This window comes from Bufo bufo, chromosome 1 (genome assembly GCF_905171765.1).
Source record: "Bufo bufo chromosome 1, aBufBuf1.1, whole genome shotgun sequence".
Taxonomy (NCBI): domain Eukaryota; kingdom Metazoa; phylum Chordata; class Amphibia; order Anura; family Bufonidae; genus Bufo; species Bufo bufo.
The window spans coordinates 311782687-311800517 of record NC_053389.1 but is presented as its reverse complement, the minus strand read 5'-3'; positions in this window follow the sequence as shown (position 1 = coordinate 311800517).

The window sequence follows — 17831 nt, the reverse complement described above, 5'->3', positions numbered from 1 at the left end:
ACCCCTGACTCACCTTGAGGCTGGCACCTGACTGCCCTGACGTCCCTAGACGGGTTCCTCACCTGTACGCCGATCACGTGCCTAAACCCTGGCTTTCCCTAAGATGAGCCCTACGTAGTGAACAGGGCGGTGGGATCACTAGTTCGCACCACTGACACTAAAGGAAAACGCCAAGGAGAGGACAGACAATACAGACAAAACATATAATCCCAGGTGGGTGACAACAACAGACAACAACAGCCCAACAGGGATCCGGAGGGTAACGCTCTGGAACAAGGGATCACAGCTACTCAGCTCCAGTGGGTCAGTATAGAAGTCCAGGCAGGAAGCTCTATATCAGAGAAGTGGGAGAGGGGAATATAAGGAGGTTGGGAGTGCTGGACAAGAAACAGCTGAGGAGAAGAAGCTACGGATCCCTGAGTGAGCCAAAAAGGGTTGCAAGGCAAACCCAGAAAGCTACCATTAAGAAACAGCACTATCTTTATACATAGAGCGAGCAGCCACCCGCTGCGACTTCCTGACCCCGGGTATAACGGAGTCAGACGTGGCCCTTGACACCCTCGTGACAGTACCCCCCTTTCCAGGATGACTAGGTCTCTCAGGATGAGAGGCATGAAAAGCCCGAACTAACCTGTCTGCGTTTATCTCAGACGCTGGAACCCACATTCTTTCCTCGGGACCGTGACACCTCCAATGCACTAGATATTGAAGAGACAATTTTGAATATTTGAAACTCTAGATTACCATCCACAATAACAGGAGGGGGTGGCAGCGGTGATGGTTCTAGAGGAGTAACATACTTTTTGAGTAACGACTTATGGAAGACGTTATGAATTTTAAAAGTCTGAGGTAGCTCCAGGCGAAAAGCCACAGGGTTAATGATGGCTACTATTTTGTAAGGACCAATGAACCTAGGACCCAGTTTCCAAGAGGGAACCTTTAATTTAATATTCCTAGTAGATATCCACACATAGTCATTCACACCTAGGTCCGGACCTAGCGACCGTTTCTTATCAGCCATGCATTTATATTTACCTCCCATATTTTTCAAATTAGCTTGCACTTTCTGCCATACAGATGAAAGAGATGACGAAAAAAACGTTCCTCTTTGGGAACCCCAGAAGACCCCCCCCTCTTTGAAAGTACAGAATTGGGGATGAAAACCATATGCACCAAGAAATGGTGACTTGCCAGTGGATTCCTGACGGCGATTATTTATGGCAAACTCAGCTAACGGTAAATATGATGACCACACCTCTTGGTTTTCAGACACAAAACACCTTAGATATGTCTCAAGGTTTTGGTTGGTACGCTCAGTCTGTCCATTCGACTGAGGATGGAAAGCTGAGGAAAAGGACAAGTGTACCCCCAAACGGGAACAAAAAGCTTTCCAAAACTTAGAAATAAACTGGGTTCCCCGATCCGAAACAACATTGGAAAGGACCCCGTGAAGCTTCACGATTTCACTGATGAATACCTGAGCAAGAGTCTTAGCATTAGGAAGTGCGGGTAACGCAATGAAGTGTACCATCTTGCTAAACCTGTCTACTACTACCAAGATAACTGTTTTACCCGCAGACAAAGGTAAGTCAGTAATAAAATCCATTGACAGATGTGTCCATGGCCTATTGGGAATGACAAGTGGCAATAAAGACCCTGCAGGACGTGTATGAGAGACATTCGCGCGCGCACAAGTAGAACAAGTAGACATAAAATCCATTACATCCTGACGCAACCTTGGCCACCAAAAACGACGAGACAATAGTTCCAAGGTTGCTTTACTACCCGGGTGCCCAGCAAGTGCTGAATTATGATGTTCCTTTAATAATTCGAGACGCAGGTTTAACGGTACAAACAATTTCTCTCAGGGGCAAGAGACCGGGCCGTCCCCCTGGGCCTCTAACACCTTCCCCTCCAGAACAGAGTGTACCGCGGAGACAACCACTCCTCTTTGTAGAATGGGTACCGGATCACTCACATTACCCCCTCCAGGGAAACAGCGAGATAATGCATCTGCCTTGGTATTTTTTGCCCCAGGACGATAGGTAATAAAAAAGTTAAACCTGGTAAAAAATAGCGACCACCTAGCTTGTTTAGGGGTGAGACGCTTAGCTGATTCGAGGTACAGAAGGTTTTTGTGGTCTGTAATCACCGTGACGGGGTGGATTGCCCCCTCTAAAAAGTGACGCCATTCTTCAAACGCTAGTTTAATAGCTAATAGTTCCCTATTGCCAATATCATAGTTCTTCTCCGCTGCAGATAGTTTTTTAGAAAAGAAAGCACAAGGACGCCATTTGCCAGGAGACGGACTCTGAGACAGTACAGCCCCCACTCCCACCTCTGACGCATCTACTTCAACAATAAAAGGCTGGGAGACATCAGGTTGGATTAGTACAGGTGCCGAGGTAAACCTCTCTTTTAGAGAGGAAAAAGCAATTTTAGCGGCGTCAGACCATTTAGAAAAATCTGTCCCCTTCCTAGTCATGTCAGTAAAGGGTTTGACAATCACCGAATAATTTTTTATGAACTTTCTGTAGAAATATGCGAAGCCCAAGAACCGTTGCAGTGCTTTGAGGTTCTCAGGAAGATCCCAATCTAAAATTGCCTAGACCTTCCTAGGATCCATACGGAAACCTGAAGCAGATAATAAATAACCTAGGAACTGTATTTCCTGAACGGCGAAGACACACTTTTCAATTTTCGCATATCATTTATTCGTCCGTAGGACCTGCAGTACCTGCCTGACATGCACCTCATGTGTTTTCAGATCAGACGAATAAATTAAAATATCATCTAGGTATATCACCACAAACCTGCCGATAAGATGACTAAAAATGTCATTAACGAAATGTTGGAAGACAGCAGGAGCATTGGTCAGACCGAAAGGCATGACTAGATTTTCATAATGCCCCTCACCGGTGTTAAAAGCTGTCTTCCACTCATCCCCTTCCTTGATACGAATCAGATTGTAGGCCCCCCTAAGATCAAGTTTGGAGAACCACCAAGCACCCGCAATCTGATTAAACAGGTCAGGAATGAGAGGAAGAGGGTAAGGGTCTCGGATGGTTATCCGGTTTAGTTCGCGGAAATCTAGGCAAGGACGCAGGCCCCCATCTTTCTTTTTAACAAAGAAGAACCCTGCAGCCACGGGTGAAGAAGAGGGTCTGATGTGTCCCTTAGCCAAGCTCTGGGAGATATAATCTTTCATGGCTTGTCTCTCCGGACCCGAAAGATTATATAACCTGGTCTTGGGTAATTTTGCACCGGGAATCAGATTAACCGGGCAATCATAAGGACGGTGAGGTGGTAACTTCTGGCAACCCTTTTCAGAAAAAGCGTCCTCAAAGTCCGAAACAAATTTAGATAGAGTAGCTATGGAGGCGACTAAGCAATTGCTATTTAAGCAATTTTCTCTGCAATGCTCACTCCACTCCAATATCTCCCTGGCCTGCCAATTCACCACTGGATTGTGCGCTACCAACCAGGGAAGACCCAATACCACAGGAGTGGGAAGCCCCTTCAGAACATAACATGAAAGACACTCGTTATGGTGGTCCCCTACCCGAAGGTGTAAGTTATGGACAATGTGAGTGAGGTTTCTCTGAGACAGAGGAGCAGAATCAATAGCGAATATGGGAATAGGTCTCTGTAGCGTACAGAGAGACAAACCCATAGTGTGGGCAAAATGGGCATCTATCAAATTTACTCCTGCTCCACTGTCTAGAAAGAAAGAAATAGTCTCCGGCTTAACACCAAAAACAAAAACCGCTGGCAACACAAATTGAGATGTTCGTATGGAGGAAACGTATACCCCCCGGCTGACATCCTCCTCACAGCCTGGGGTTAGTAGTTTTCCGACGGTCTCTTGTTTTTGAGAAAGGAAGGACAGACATTAATGAAATGATCCCTCCCCCCACAGAAAAAACAAACCCCACGCCTACGGCGAGCCTCAGGAGGACGGACCTGACAAGTAGTTCCTCCCAGCTGCATAGGCTCGTCTAAGTCCGTACAGACTAACTGCTGCTTGGGAGGAGTTATCAATTGCTCAGGATTTTTCAATCTGTCCCTCAGACGTCTATCTATTCGGATAGAAAGGGACATAACAGCATCAAGGGAAAAGGGAGTCTCATACAGCGCAAGCGCATCCTTAATCCTTTCGGATAACCCAGAGCAGAACTGACTCCTAACAGCCGGGTCGTTCCACTGGGTATCCGTAGCCCACCTACGGAACTCTGAGCAATACTCCTCTGCTGGCCGCTCTCCCTGTAGGAGTCTCCATAATTTTGATTCAGCCAGAGCAACTCGGTCAGGGTCATCATATATGAGACCCAAAGCCCCAAAAAATTCATCCACTGACCGGAGAGCCTAAGAATCAGTGGGTAAAGAGAACGCCCAGGATTGCGGGTCCCCCTGAAGCAGGGAAATAACAATCCCCACCCGCTGTTCTTCATTACCAGAGGAGTAAGGGCGCAGCTTAAAATATAACTTACATGCCTCACGTAACGTCACAAATTTGTCCCTTCCCCCAGAAAATCTGTCAGGAAGAACAACCGTGGGTTCCGCAACAACCTGGTTACCCGTAGCAACCGGTGGGCTTGCGGTCTGTTGCAATTGCTGCTGTTGCTGGAGGACCGACGCCTTCAATCCTGCTACCTCCAAAGACAGGTCTTGAAGTTGGTTTGTCAAAGCAGCAATTGGATCCATACTGGATTCTAAATAGGCAGAAAAAGAAAAAAGTTTTTTTTTTTTTTTTTTACCTACACAAAATAAGGGCCAGATATAATGTCATGACCGGCGTCACGCAAAGGGAGGGAAATAGGAAGGCCTTGTCCAAGGGAGAGGGAAAGGTGGTGACACCTGACTGCCCTGACGTCCCTAGACGGTTTCCTCACCCGTACGCCGATCACGTGCCTAAACCCTGGCTTTCCCTAAGATGAGCCCTACGTAGTGAACAGGGCGGTGGGATCACTAGTCCGCACCACTGACACTAAAGGAAAACACCAAGGAGAGGACAGACAATACAGACAAAACATATAATCCCAGGTGGGTGACAACAGCAGACAACAAAAGCCCAATAGGGATCCGGAGGGTAACGCTCTGGAACAACAACCAGGGATCACAGCTACTCAGCTCCAGTGGGTCAGTATAGAAGTCCAGGCAGGAAGCTCTATATCTGGCAACCAGAGAAATGGGAGAGGGTAATATAAGGAGGTTGGGAGTGCTGGACAAGAAACAGCTGAGGAGAAGAAGCTACGGATCCCTGAGTGAGCCAAAAATGGTTGCAAGGCAAACCCAGAAAGCTACCATTAAGAAACAGCACTATCTTTATACATAGAGCGCGCAGCCACCCGCTGCGACTTCCTGACCCCGGGTATAACGGAGTCAGACGTGGCACTTGACACCCTCGTGACACAAATATGGCTTTGTGCTTACTTGGGTAAAAAACCCTCTAATATACTGCAAATCTGGGATTAGACGTGCATAAGTGACTGTCACATTTAGGCCAGAAATACGGCTTTGTGCTTACTGGGGTGAAAAAACCCTCTGATATACTGCACATCTGGGATTAGATGTGCATAAGTGAGTGTCACATTTAGGCCACAAATACGGCTTTGTGCTTACTGGTAGAGTTGAGCGAACCCGAACATTTACGTAAAATTTTGGGTTCGGTGTTCAGCGATTTTTATGGCGTTTTTTGAAAGGCTGCAAAGCAGCCAATCAACAAGCATCATACTACTTGCCCCAAAAGGCCATCACAGCCATGCCTACTATTGGCATGGCTGTGATTGGCCAACTGCAGCATGTGACCAGCCTCTATTTAAGCTGGAGTCACGTAGTGCCACCCGTCACTCTGCTCGGATTAGTGTAGGGAGAGGCTGCAGCTGCTGTGAAGGAGAGATCAGGGAGAAATCTCATCAATAAATGGTATATGTACTCAGCGATCTACAGAAAAAGTGTTTTGTGGGTGCAGTGCACAATTTTTTTAAGCCTACCCTGAGCCAACTACTGCTGAAAACGAACTTTTTTTTCTTCAGTTGGTCAACATCAATACATGATCGGCAGCCATTTAATGCAACGATAGTTCACCAACATAGGCCATCTGCAAGTCCAGAAATACAGCTTTGGCATACTGGGGTGAAAAACCCTCTAATATACTGCACATCTGGGATTACACAAGCATAAGTGACCGTCACATTTAGGACAGTAATACAGCTTTTGGTTAGGGTGAAAAAACCCTCTAATATACTGCACATCTGGGATTACACATGCATAAGTCACTGTCACATTTAGGACAGAAATACAGCTTTTTGGTTAGGGTGAAAAAACCCTCTAATATACTGCACATCTGTGATTACACGTGCATAAGTCACTGTCACATTTAGGTCAGAAATACAGCTTTTTGGTTACTGGGGTGAAAAAAACCTCTAATATACTGCACATCTGGGATTACACGTGCATAAGTCACTGTCACATTTAGGACAGAAATACGGCTTTGGCATACTAGGGTTAAAAAAGCCTCTAATATACTGCACATCTGTGATTACACGTGCATAAGTCACTGTCACATTTAGGACAGAAATACAGTTTTTTGGTTACTGGGGTGAAAAAACCCTCTAATATACTGCATATCTGTGATTACATGTGCATAAGTCCCTGTCATATTTAGGCCATAAATACGGCATTGGCATACTGGTGTGAAAAAAACCATCTAATATACTGCACATCTCTGATTACACGTGCATAAATCACTGTCACATTTAGGACAGAAAATAGCTTTTTGGTTAGGGTAAAAAAAAACTCTAATATACTGCACATCTGGGATTACACATGCATAAATCACTATCACATTTAGGACAGAAATAAAGCTTTTTGGTTACTGGGGTGAAAAAACCCTCTACTATACTGCATATCTTTGATTACACGTGCATAAGTCACTGTCACATTTAGGACAGAAATATAGATTTTTGGTTACTGGGGTGAAAAAAGCCTCTAATATACTGCACATCTGTGATTAAACATGCATAAGTCACTGTCACATTTAGGCCAGAAATACGGCTTTTTGGTTACTGGGGTGAAAAAACCCTCTGATATACTGCACATCTGGGATTAGACGTGCATAAGTGAGTGTCACATTTAGGCCACAAATACGGCTTTGTGCTTACTGGGGTGAAAAAACCCTCTAATATACTGCACATCTGGGATTAGACGTGCATAAGTGACTGTCACATTTAGGCCAGAAATACGGCTTTGTGCTTACTGGGGTGAAAAAACCCTCTGATATACTGCACATCTGGGATTAGACATGCATAAGTGAGTGTCACATTTAGGCCACAAATATGGCTTTGTGCTTACTGGGGTGAAAAAACCCTCTAATATACTGCACATCTGGGATTAGACGTCCATAAGTGACTGTTACATTTAGGCCACAAATACGGCTTTGTGCTTACTGGGGTGAAAAAACCCTCTGATATACTGCACATCTGGGATTAGACATGCATAAGTGACTGTCACATTTATGCCACAAATACGGCTTTGTGCTTACTGGGGTGAAAAACCCTCTAATATACTGCACATCTGGGATTAGACGTGCATAAGTGACTGTCACATTTAGGCCAGAAATACGGCTTTGTACTTACTGGGGTAAAAAAAAAACTCTGATATACTGCACATCTGGGATTAGACGTGCATAAGTGAGTGTCACATTTAGGCCACAAATACGGCTTTGTGCTTACTGGGGTGAAAAAACCCTCTAATATACTGCACATCTGGGATTAGACGTGCATAAGTGACTGTAACATTTAGGCCACAAATACGGCTTTGTGCTTACAGGGGTGAAAAACCCCTCTGATATACTACACATCTGGGATTAGACGTACATAAGTGAGTGTTACATTTAGGCCAGAAATACGGCTTTGTACTTACTGGGGTGAAAAAACCCTCTAATATACTGCACATCTGGGATTAGACATGCATAAGTGACTGTCACATTTAGGCCACAAATACGGCTTTTTGATTACTGGGGTTAAAAAACCCTCTAATCTACTGCGCATCTGGGATTAGACATGCATAAGTGACTGTCACATTTAGGCCAGAAATAGAGATTTGTGCTTACTGGGGTGAAAAAACCCTCTGATATACTGCACATCTGGGATTAGACATGCATAAGTGACTGTCACATTTAGGCCAGGAATACGGCTTTGTGCTTACTGGGGTGAAAAAACCCTCTGATATTCTGAACATCTGAGATTAGACATGCATAAGTAAGTGTCACATTTAGGCAAGAAATACGGCTTTTTGGTTACTGGGGTAAAAAAACACTCTGATATACTGCGCATCTGGGATTAGACATGCATAAGTGACTGTCACATTTAGGCCAGAAATACGGCTTTGTGCTTACTGGGGTAAAAAAAACCTCTAATATACTGCAAATCTGGGATTAGACATACATAAGTGACTGTCACATTTAGGCCACCAATACAGCTTTTTGGTTACTGGAGTGAAATACCCTCTGATATGCTGCACATCTGGGATTAGACGTGCATAAGTGACTGTCACATTTAGGCCACAAATACGGCTTTGTGCTTACTGGGGTGTAAAAACCCTCTTATATACTGCACATCTGGGATTAGACGTGCATAAGTGACTGTCACATTTAGGCCAGAAATACGGCTTTTTGGTTACTGGGGTGAAAAATCCTTCTGATATACTGCACATCTGGGATTAGACATGCATAAGTGACTGTCACATTTAGGCCAGAAATACGGCTTTGTGCTTACTGGGTTGAAAAAACCCTGTGATATATTGCACAACTGGGAATAGACATGCATAAGTAACTGTCACATTTAGGCCACAAATACGGCTTTTTGGTTACTGAGGTGAAAAAACCCTCTGATATACTGCACATCTGGGATTAGACATGCATAAGTGACTGTCACATTTAGGTCAGAAATACGGCTTTGTGCTTACTGGGTTGAAAAAACCCTGTGATATACTGCACAACTGGGATTAGACATGCATAAGTGACTGTCACATTTAGGCCAGAAATACAGCTTTTTGTTACTGGGGTGAAAAATCTCTGTGATATAATGCACATTTGGGATTAGACATGCATACGTGAAAGTCACATTTAGGTCAGAAATAAGGCTTTGTGCTTACTGGGTTGAAATAACAATCTGATATACTGCACATCTGGGATTAGACGTGCATAAGTGACTGTTATATTTAGGCCAGAAATATGGCTCTGTGCTTACTCGTGTAAAAAAAAACTCTGATATTCCTGCTCATCTGGGATTAGATGTGCATTAGTGACTGTAAGATTTAGCCCACAAATACGGCTTTGTGCTTACTGGGGTGAAAAAACCCTGTGATATACTGCACATCTGGAATTAGACGTGCATAAGTGACTGTCACATTTTGGCCATAAATACGGCTTTGTGCTTACTGGGGTGAAAAAACCCTGTGATTTACTGCACATCTGGGATTAGACATGCATAAGTGACTGTCACATTTAGGCCACAAATATGGCTTTTTGGTTACTGGGGTGAAAAAACCCTCTGATATACCTCACATCTGGGATTAGACATGCATAAGCGACTGTCACATTTAGGCCAGAAATACGGCTTTTTGGTTACTGGGATGAAAAAACCCTCGGATATACTGCACATCTGGGATTAGACATGCATAAGTGACTGTCACATTTAGGCCAGAAATACGGCTTTGTGCTTACTGGGGTGAAAAAATCCTCTGATATACTGCACATCTGGGATTTGACTTGCATAAGTGAGTGTCACATTTTGGCCACAAATACAGCTTTGTGCTTACTGGGGTGAAAAAACCCTCTAATATACTGCACATCTGGGATTTGACATGCATAAGTGACTATCACATTTAGGCCAGAAATACGGCTTTGTGCTTACTGGGGTGAAAAAATCCTCTGATATACTGCACATCTGGGATTTGACGTGCATAAGTGAGTGTCAAATTTTGGCCACAAATACGGCTTTGTGCTTACTGGGGTGAAAAAACCCTGTGATATACTGCACATCTGGAATTAGACGTGCATAAGTGACTTTCACATTTAGGCCAGAAATACGGCTTTGTGCTTACTGGGGTGAAAAAACCCTGTGATATACTGCACATCTGGAATTAGACGTGCATAAGTGACTGTCACATTTAGGCCAGAAATACGGCTTTGTGCTTACTGGGGTGAAAAAACCCTGTGATATACTGCACATCTGGGATTAGACATGCATAAGTGACTGTCACATTTAGGAAAAAAATACGTCTTTATGCTTACTGGGGTGAAAAAACCCTCTGATATACTGCACATCTGGGATTAGACGTGCATAAGTGACTGTCACATTTAGGCCAGAAATACGGCTTTGTGCTTTACTGGGGTGAAAAAACCCTGTGATATACTGCACATTTGGAATTAGACATGCATAAGTGACTGTCACATTTTGGCCAGAAATACGGCTTTTTGGTTACTGGGGTGAAAAAACCCTCTGATATACTGCACATCTGGGATTAGACGTGAAAAAGTGACTGTCACATTTAGGCCAGATATACGGCTTTGTGCTTATGCGACAGGTTCTATATAGTCAAAACGATCAGGTGTCTCCAGGAGAGGATTAGGGAACATATAAACTAACTGTCCACGGGAAAAGGCTGCATGCGGCTGATAGATGATGTGAGGGAGGAACAAGCAGGTAACCATCTCACCCTTAGTTTCGCTGGTATAGAGGTAGTACAGTGTTTACCGCAAGGGGGTGATAGACAAAAGGAGCTTCTCAGGAGAGAAAGCAAGTGGAACCTACGTGCGGACGCAATGTGACCCCTGGGTCTAAATGACAAGATCAATATGGGGGTATTCTTATAGGGACCTGACTTCTCTCATTAACATGTTGCATGTATAACTATATGTTTATGGTACTATTTTAAAGTTTTGTTTTACTATCTGTCTTTCACTGTGACGTGATTTACTCTGACGCACAGGGGCAGGCGCCGGAGCGGTGCAGTACCTGTTGGGCATAGGTAATATTATGTCACAGTCTGAATCTCTTTAAGAGCAGGTGAAGGGTTTCACTTGATTAGGGGCCAGATGAAGCACTAAGGTGTGAAATGGCCGTCTCCTATTCAGCTGGAATACACTCATACATGTTGTCCGCTCTGTACCGAAAATAAAAGAAAATTGTCTCAGTGGTGGCGCAAAGTGGTGAGTGCCGTCCTTTTGTCTCTATTCGTAAACACCCTTAAACTAATACTTTGTTGAAACACCTTTTGATTTTATTACAGCACTCAGTCTTTTTGGGTATGAGTCTATCAGCATGGCACATTTTGACTAGGCAAGATTTGCCCACTCTTCTTTGCAAAAACACTCCAAATCTGTCAGATTGCGAGGGCATCTCCTGTGCACAGCCCTCTTCAGATAACCCCCTTACAGATTTTCAATCGGACTCAAGTCTGGGCTCTGGCTGGGCCATTCCAAAACTTGAATCTTCTTCTGGTGATGCCATTCCTTTGTTGATTTGGATGTATGCTTTGGGTCGTTGTCATGCTGAAAGATGAAGTTCTTCCTCATGTTCAGCTTTCTAGCAGAAGCAACTAGAGCAGCTGAACTTTATTTGGGGTTAATCAGAGACACTTTAAATGATGGCAGGTGTATGTATTTAACATGATTTTGAATGTGATTGCTTAATTCTGAACACAGCTATTTTTTTATTTTTTTTCCCCTCCACCTAAAATATTTCAGTTTTTTTTTCAATTGAGTGGTACAGTTTATAGGTCACATTAAAAGTAGAAAAAGTTCTGAAATTATTTATCTTTGTCTCATTTTTTTACAGCACAGAAACCTGACATTTTAACAGGGTGTGTAGACTTTTTATATCCACAGTATATATCTCCCATCCCAAGGTGGAAATGTGGATAAGCAAACTATCAAAGAATGGAACAGAAGAGTTTGCCTGCCCTGTTGGTTGAAATGCATTGCTCTAAGTGAAAATATTACACCCCACATCTGGTAACTAAAGTCTGTTAGTAAAGTGCAGGATAAGGAAGATTGCGTATAACATCTAAAGAGACACCAGTTTGGCATATAGTTATCTGTGCCGCTATGAGAACTATACCATCTGAGGAGACTGCATTTCTGTGTAACATCACTCGGACCATCACAAGTAAGACATGTCCTGAATTCTCTGAATCTGCAGTTTCAGTAAAGAATTGTTTGCTGTTCACTTGGACTCATTATTAGAGATGGCCTTGCGGTTCGCCCGGCGGCCATTTGTAGTGGCTGGGGACGGGGAAAATAACTTGCCCCTGATCCCTTATCACGATAGGACTTATATGCACCTGAGTGCCCCCTATCACCTAGGAGACGAGGACGCTGCACGCGTCCTCGCTCCTGCACAGAGGCGGGACGCTGACGGCGCTGAGGAGAGTGAGCACCTCGTCGGCGTCCCGTGACAGTACCCCTCCTCTTATGCAGGGCCACCGGACCGAAGACTTCAGGCGACGGCTTCTCAGGATGTTCTAAATGACATTTTCTAACACGTCTAGGAGCATGAACCTCCCTAGCAGGTACCCAAGATCTTTCCTTGGGTCCATACCCCTTCCAGTGGATCAGGTAAGGAATTACTGGCATCCACTATCTTAGACACCACATACTCTACAGCATCATTAACAAGAACCGGCGGAGGGGCGGCTTTCGATGGTACAACAGGTTCAAAATATTTTTTAAGTAGAGATTTATGAAACACATCGTGAATGTGGAACAACTCGGGCAGCTCCAACCTAAACGATACTGGATTAATCACTTGCGTAATCTTATATGGTCCAATAAAACGAGGAGCAAATTTTCTAGAAGCTACCTTGAGCGAGAGATTCTTGGAGGACAACCACACCTTATCCCCAACCTGAAAGTTCACCCTCTTAGAATGTCTCCTATTGGCCTTGACTTTCTGAGTACTTTGAGCCTTTCCTAGGTTCGATTGAACACGAGCCCAAACTGTGCCCATTTCAGAGGAGACCTTATCCGCCTCGGGGTTAGAGGAGGAAATGGATGACCCAGAATGAAAACGGGGATGGAAACCATGGTTACAAAAGAAAGGGGAGACACCAGCAGAAGAATTAACACAGTTATTCAGAGCAAATTCAGCCAATGGAAGAAATTTGACCCATAATTGCTGGTCATCAGCAACATATGACCTCAGGAATAGTTCCACAGACTGATTGAGGCATTCAGTCTGCCCATTACTCTCAGGGTGGTAGGCGGATGAAAAAGACAACGAAATCTGGCATTTCTGACAGAATGCCCTCCAAAACTTGGACACAAACTGCACACCTCTGTCAGATACAATATTCTTTGGAATACCATGTAACCATACAATCTCTTTCACAAAAATTAGACGCCATGGTTTTGGCATTCGGGAGTTTAGACAGGGGAATAAAATGAATTATCTTGCTAAACCTATCGACCACTACCCAAACCACAGTCTTACCCTCCACAGGCGGCAGGTCAGTAATACAGTCCATCTAGATATGGGACCAGGGTCTACTGGGAATAGGTAGGGGTCGTAGGTCACCAGCAGGGTGAGTCCTAGGTGTCTTAGACCTAGTACAAACCTCGCAGGCTGACACATATGACTTGACATCCCTAGTTAGAGTGGGCCACCAATATGATCTAGAAACCAGCTCCTTAGTGCCCTCTATACCAGGATGTACACAAAAGGCAGAATCATGACACTCACCCAACAGCTGGAGACAAAACTGTATGGGAACAAACAACTTATCTGTTGGGGTGGATGCCGGTGCCAGATGTTGTTCAGCCTTAATGAGAGCTGAGATAACCTGGGTTAAGGCTGAAACGAAGATATTTGCTGGTAGAATAGATTCAAAATCCAAACTACAAATTGGCGTGGTATTAAAAAGCAGCAAGTGCTCAACCCCATATGCAGTGGTGCATCTATACTGGGGGGGGGGGGGGCAGATCCTGCACTTGTGGTCCGCTGCTATTGGCAATCCCCAGCAAAATTTCATACAATGGAGGATGCCTGCAGTGGACCACAAGTACCACAATGGACATCCTACACAGGATAGCAAATGTGTGGATGTGGTAAACAGTATATATAATATAACAAAAACAAAGACAGGTGCACTCTTACTAAGCCCTCAAACTGGTGTTAAAATTGAGAGATTAGCCAACATGTCCTACGTGAGAACATGTCTGAGCCCGAGCACCGCGCCAAGGTTTCTCAAGTAGCTCAGGACCTAATGCTAAACCTACCTGGGCCATGTGGGCAATACCAGGAGTCAGTGGGCGAATTACAGGAGCGCAAGGTCGGACTCAAAGCAATCTCCCAGTAACCTCCAGCATGTGACCGTGCATATAATGGGAGGATGCAGAGAGCTCTGAGCCCCACCCAAGACTGGCTGACATAGCCCGGGCCTCACATGTGCACCAGAATGCTGCCTGTAGATGGAAATAAAGTCACATTCAGACTAGGAGTTTCTACACCTCCAAAAAATTCTAAATACAAACTACAAATTGGTGTGGTATTAAAAAGCAGGAAGTGCTCAACCCCATATGCAGTGGTGCATCTATACAGGGGGGCAGATCCTGTATAGATGCATTAGGACATGTTGGCTAATCTCTCAGTTTTAACACCAGTATGAGGGCTTAGTAAGACCGCAGAGTGCACCTGTCTTTGTTTTTGTTAGATTATATATACTGTTTATCACATCCACACATTTGCTATCCTGTGTAGGATGTCCATTGTGGTACTTGTGGTCCGCTGCAGGCATCCTCCATTGTATGCATTTTTGCTGGGGATTGCCATTAGCAGCAGACCACAAGTGCAGGATCTACGCCCCCCCCCCCCCCCCCCCCCCGGTATAGATGCACCACTGTATATGTGGTTGAGCACTTCCTGCTTTTTAATACCACACCAATTTGTAGTTTGTATTTAGAATTTTTTGGAGGTGTAGAAACTCCTAGTCTGAATGTGCCTTTATTTCCATCTACAGGCAGCATTCTGATGCACATGTGAGGCCCGGGCTATATCAGCCAGTCTTGGGTGGGGCTCAGAGCTCTCTGCCTCCTCCCATTGTATGCATGGTCACATGCTGGAGGTTACTGGGAGATTGCTTTGAGTCAGACCTTGCGCTCCTGTAATTTGCCCACTGGCTCCTGGTATTGCCCACATGGCCCAGGTAGGTTTAGCGTTAGGTCCTGAGCTACTTGAGAAACCTTGGCGCGGTGCTCGGGCTCAGACATGTCCTCACATAGGACATGTTGGCTAATCTCTCAATTTTAACACCAGTTTGAGGGCTTAGTATGACCGCAGAGTGCACCTGTCTTTGTTTTTGTTATAGAATAGATTCAAGTGGTGCTTCTGTAGGCTGAAACGCATGGAAGCTCCGAGACAATGCGTCAGCCTTCACGTTTTTACTTCCAGGCCTGAAAGTAATGGAGAAATCAAAATGAGTAAAAAATAGTGCCCATCTGGCCTGACGGGATTTAACCTCTTAGCAGACTTGAGAAACATTAGGTTTTTATGGTCAATGACAACAGTAACACAATGTCTTGCCCCTTCAAGAAAATGCCTCCACTCCTCAAACGCCCATTTGATGGCCAGAAACTCCCGATTCCCTATGTCGTCGTTTCTCTTGGTGGGGGAAAATTTTCTGGAAAAGAAGGCACAAGGTCTCAGGTTAGTAAGGCTAGCAGGACCTTGTGAAAGGACTGCTCCTGCCCCGTCCTCGGACGCATCCACCTCCACAATAAAAGGTCTCTCCTGATCTGGCTGGATCAGAATGGGAGCGCTACTGAATGTCTTCTTTAGGGTTTCAAATGAAGTAATGGCCTTAGTAGACCAATCCTCCAAATCCGCCCCTTTCTTAGTGAGGTCGGTCAACGGTTTAGCAATAACTGAAAAATTCTTTATGAATTTACGGTAGTAATTAGCAAATCTTATAAGGCCTTTAAGGATGAAGTTCTTACCCATTCCTTAATTGCTAGTATCTTACTAGGATCCATTTTGAAGGCGTGAGGAGTCAGGACATGACCTAGAAATAGTATCTCCTGTACACCAAAGAGACATTTATCTTGTTTAGCGGATAACTGATTCTCCCTCAACACCTCCAATACTTGTCTAACATGAAACACATGAGATGAAATCAGGGGAAAATATCAAATTGTCGTCAAGATAGACAATGACAAATTTACCCAAGAACTCCCTGAGAATATCGTTCATGAAGTTTTGGAAAACAGCTGGGGCATTACTGAGTCCAAAAGGCATAACCTGATATTCAAAGTGTCCAGCCGGAGTATTGAACACCATCTTCCATTCGTCTCCCTGCTTGATTTAGATTAGGTTATATGCCCCTTTCAGGTCAATTTTAGAAAACCAGGTCGCCCCCAGTACCTGGTTAAATAAATCCAGAATCAATGGGCGGGAGTATCTATTCTAAATAGTAATCTTATTTAATTTCCAGTAATCGATACAAGGTCTAAGACCACCATCCTTCTTCTTAACGAAGAAAAACCCCTCCACCATTGGAGAGACAGAGGGCCAGATTTATCATTAGCTCAGGTCAGAATAATGGAGTGAAAAAGTCCCAAAAAAGTCCCAAACGCTAAAACTGCGCACAAATTTGCGACTTTTTTCTGCTCTGCACTATGCTCGCCAGTTTTCTGAAAGTGGGCGTGTTTTCTTATGTAAATGAATCTCTAGACAGATTTACTATTGGGACTATTTAAAAAAGTCGCAAAAAAGTCGCAAAAAAGTCGCAATTTCACTCCAGTGAGGACCATGCTTATCTTATGAGACTTTTTAATAGAACATGCGACTTTTTCATAAAAACGTGCGACTTTTTTGTAAAGATGTGCGACTTTTGTAAAGCTGCTTACTGACGGATAAACTGCTACCGTCAAACCACATTTATTACAGTCTTAAAGGGCCGATCATAAATCTGACTTGGCTAAAACTGACTTTAGCCATATGTTAAAGTGGAGTGAGCTGTCAGAGTAATGATAAATCTGGCCCAGTGGGTCTAATGTGCCCCTTACTGAGTCTTTCCTTAATATAATCCTCCATGGCCTTGCGTTCAGGCTTAGAAAGATTATAAATATGCCCCTTAGGAAACCTGGCACCTTCTACTAATTCTATGTCGCAATCATAAGGTCTATGGGGTGGTAGAGCCTCCCGGGTTGATGATGAAAACTGACTGAATGTATCAGATTCTACTGAGACCTCAGCCTGTACCACAGACAAGCACGAGTCGCACTTAGGTCCCCATTTCACCAACTCCCCCCTGGACCAATCTATAGTGGGGTTGTGTAATTGGAGCCAAGGCAACCCCAGTACCACCTCGACCAGTAAGTTCTCCAGGACTAACAGGGAAAATTTCTCAGAGTGGCACACACCTACGGTTAAAGAAATCTCAGAGGTACACAACCTCACCGTACCACCTACCAGGGGAGTGGCGTCAATAGCCATGATGTAGGATAGGCGTAGGTAGAACAAAAATTGGAATACCCAGTCTTATAGCGTACTCACAATCAATAAAGCTGGCTGCTGAACCAGAGTCAATAAAGGCCTTACCCAGCCATTTATTTACACCCAGGAATATCGTTATGGGTACCAAAAGCTTACATTTCATAATATCAGGGTGTACCTGGTCTTTAGGTTGCCTTGACTTGGGAGATTTGACGGAGAGGACCTTCTTAGGACACTGGTTGATCCAATGGTCAGGATCTCCGCAGTAAAAACACGCTCCACGTCTGCGGCGCAGATTCCCTGCATGGGTTCTTCGGAAGAGACCTCAGCTTTGTT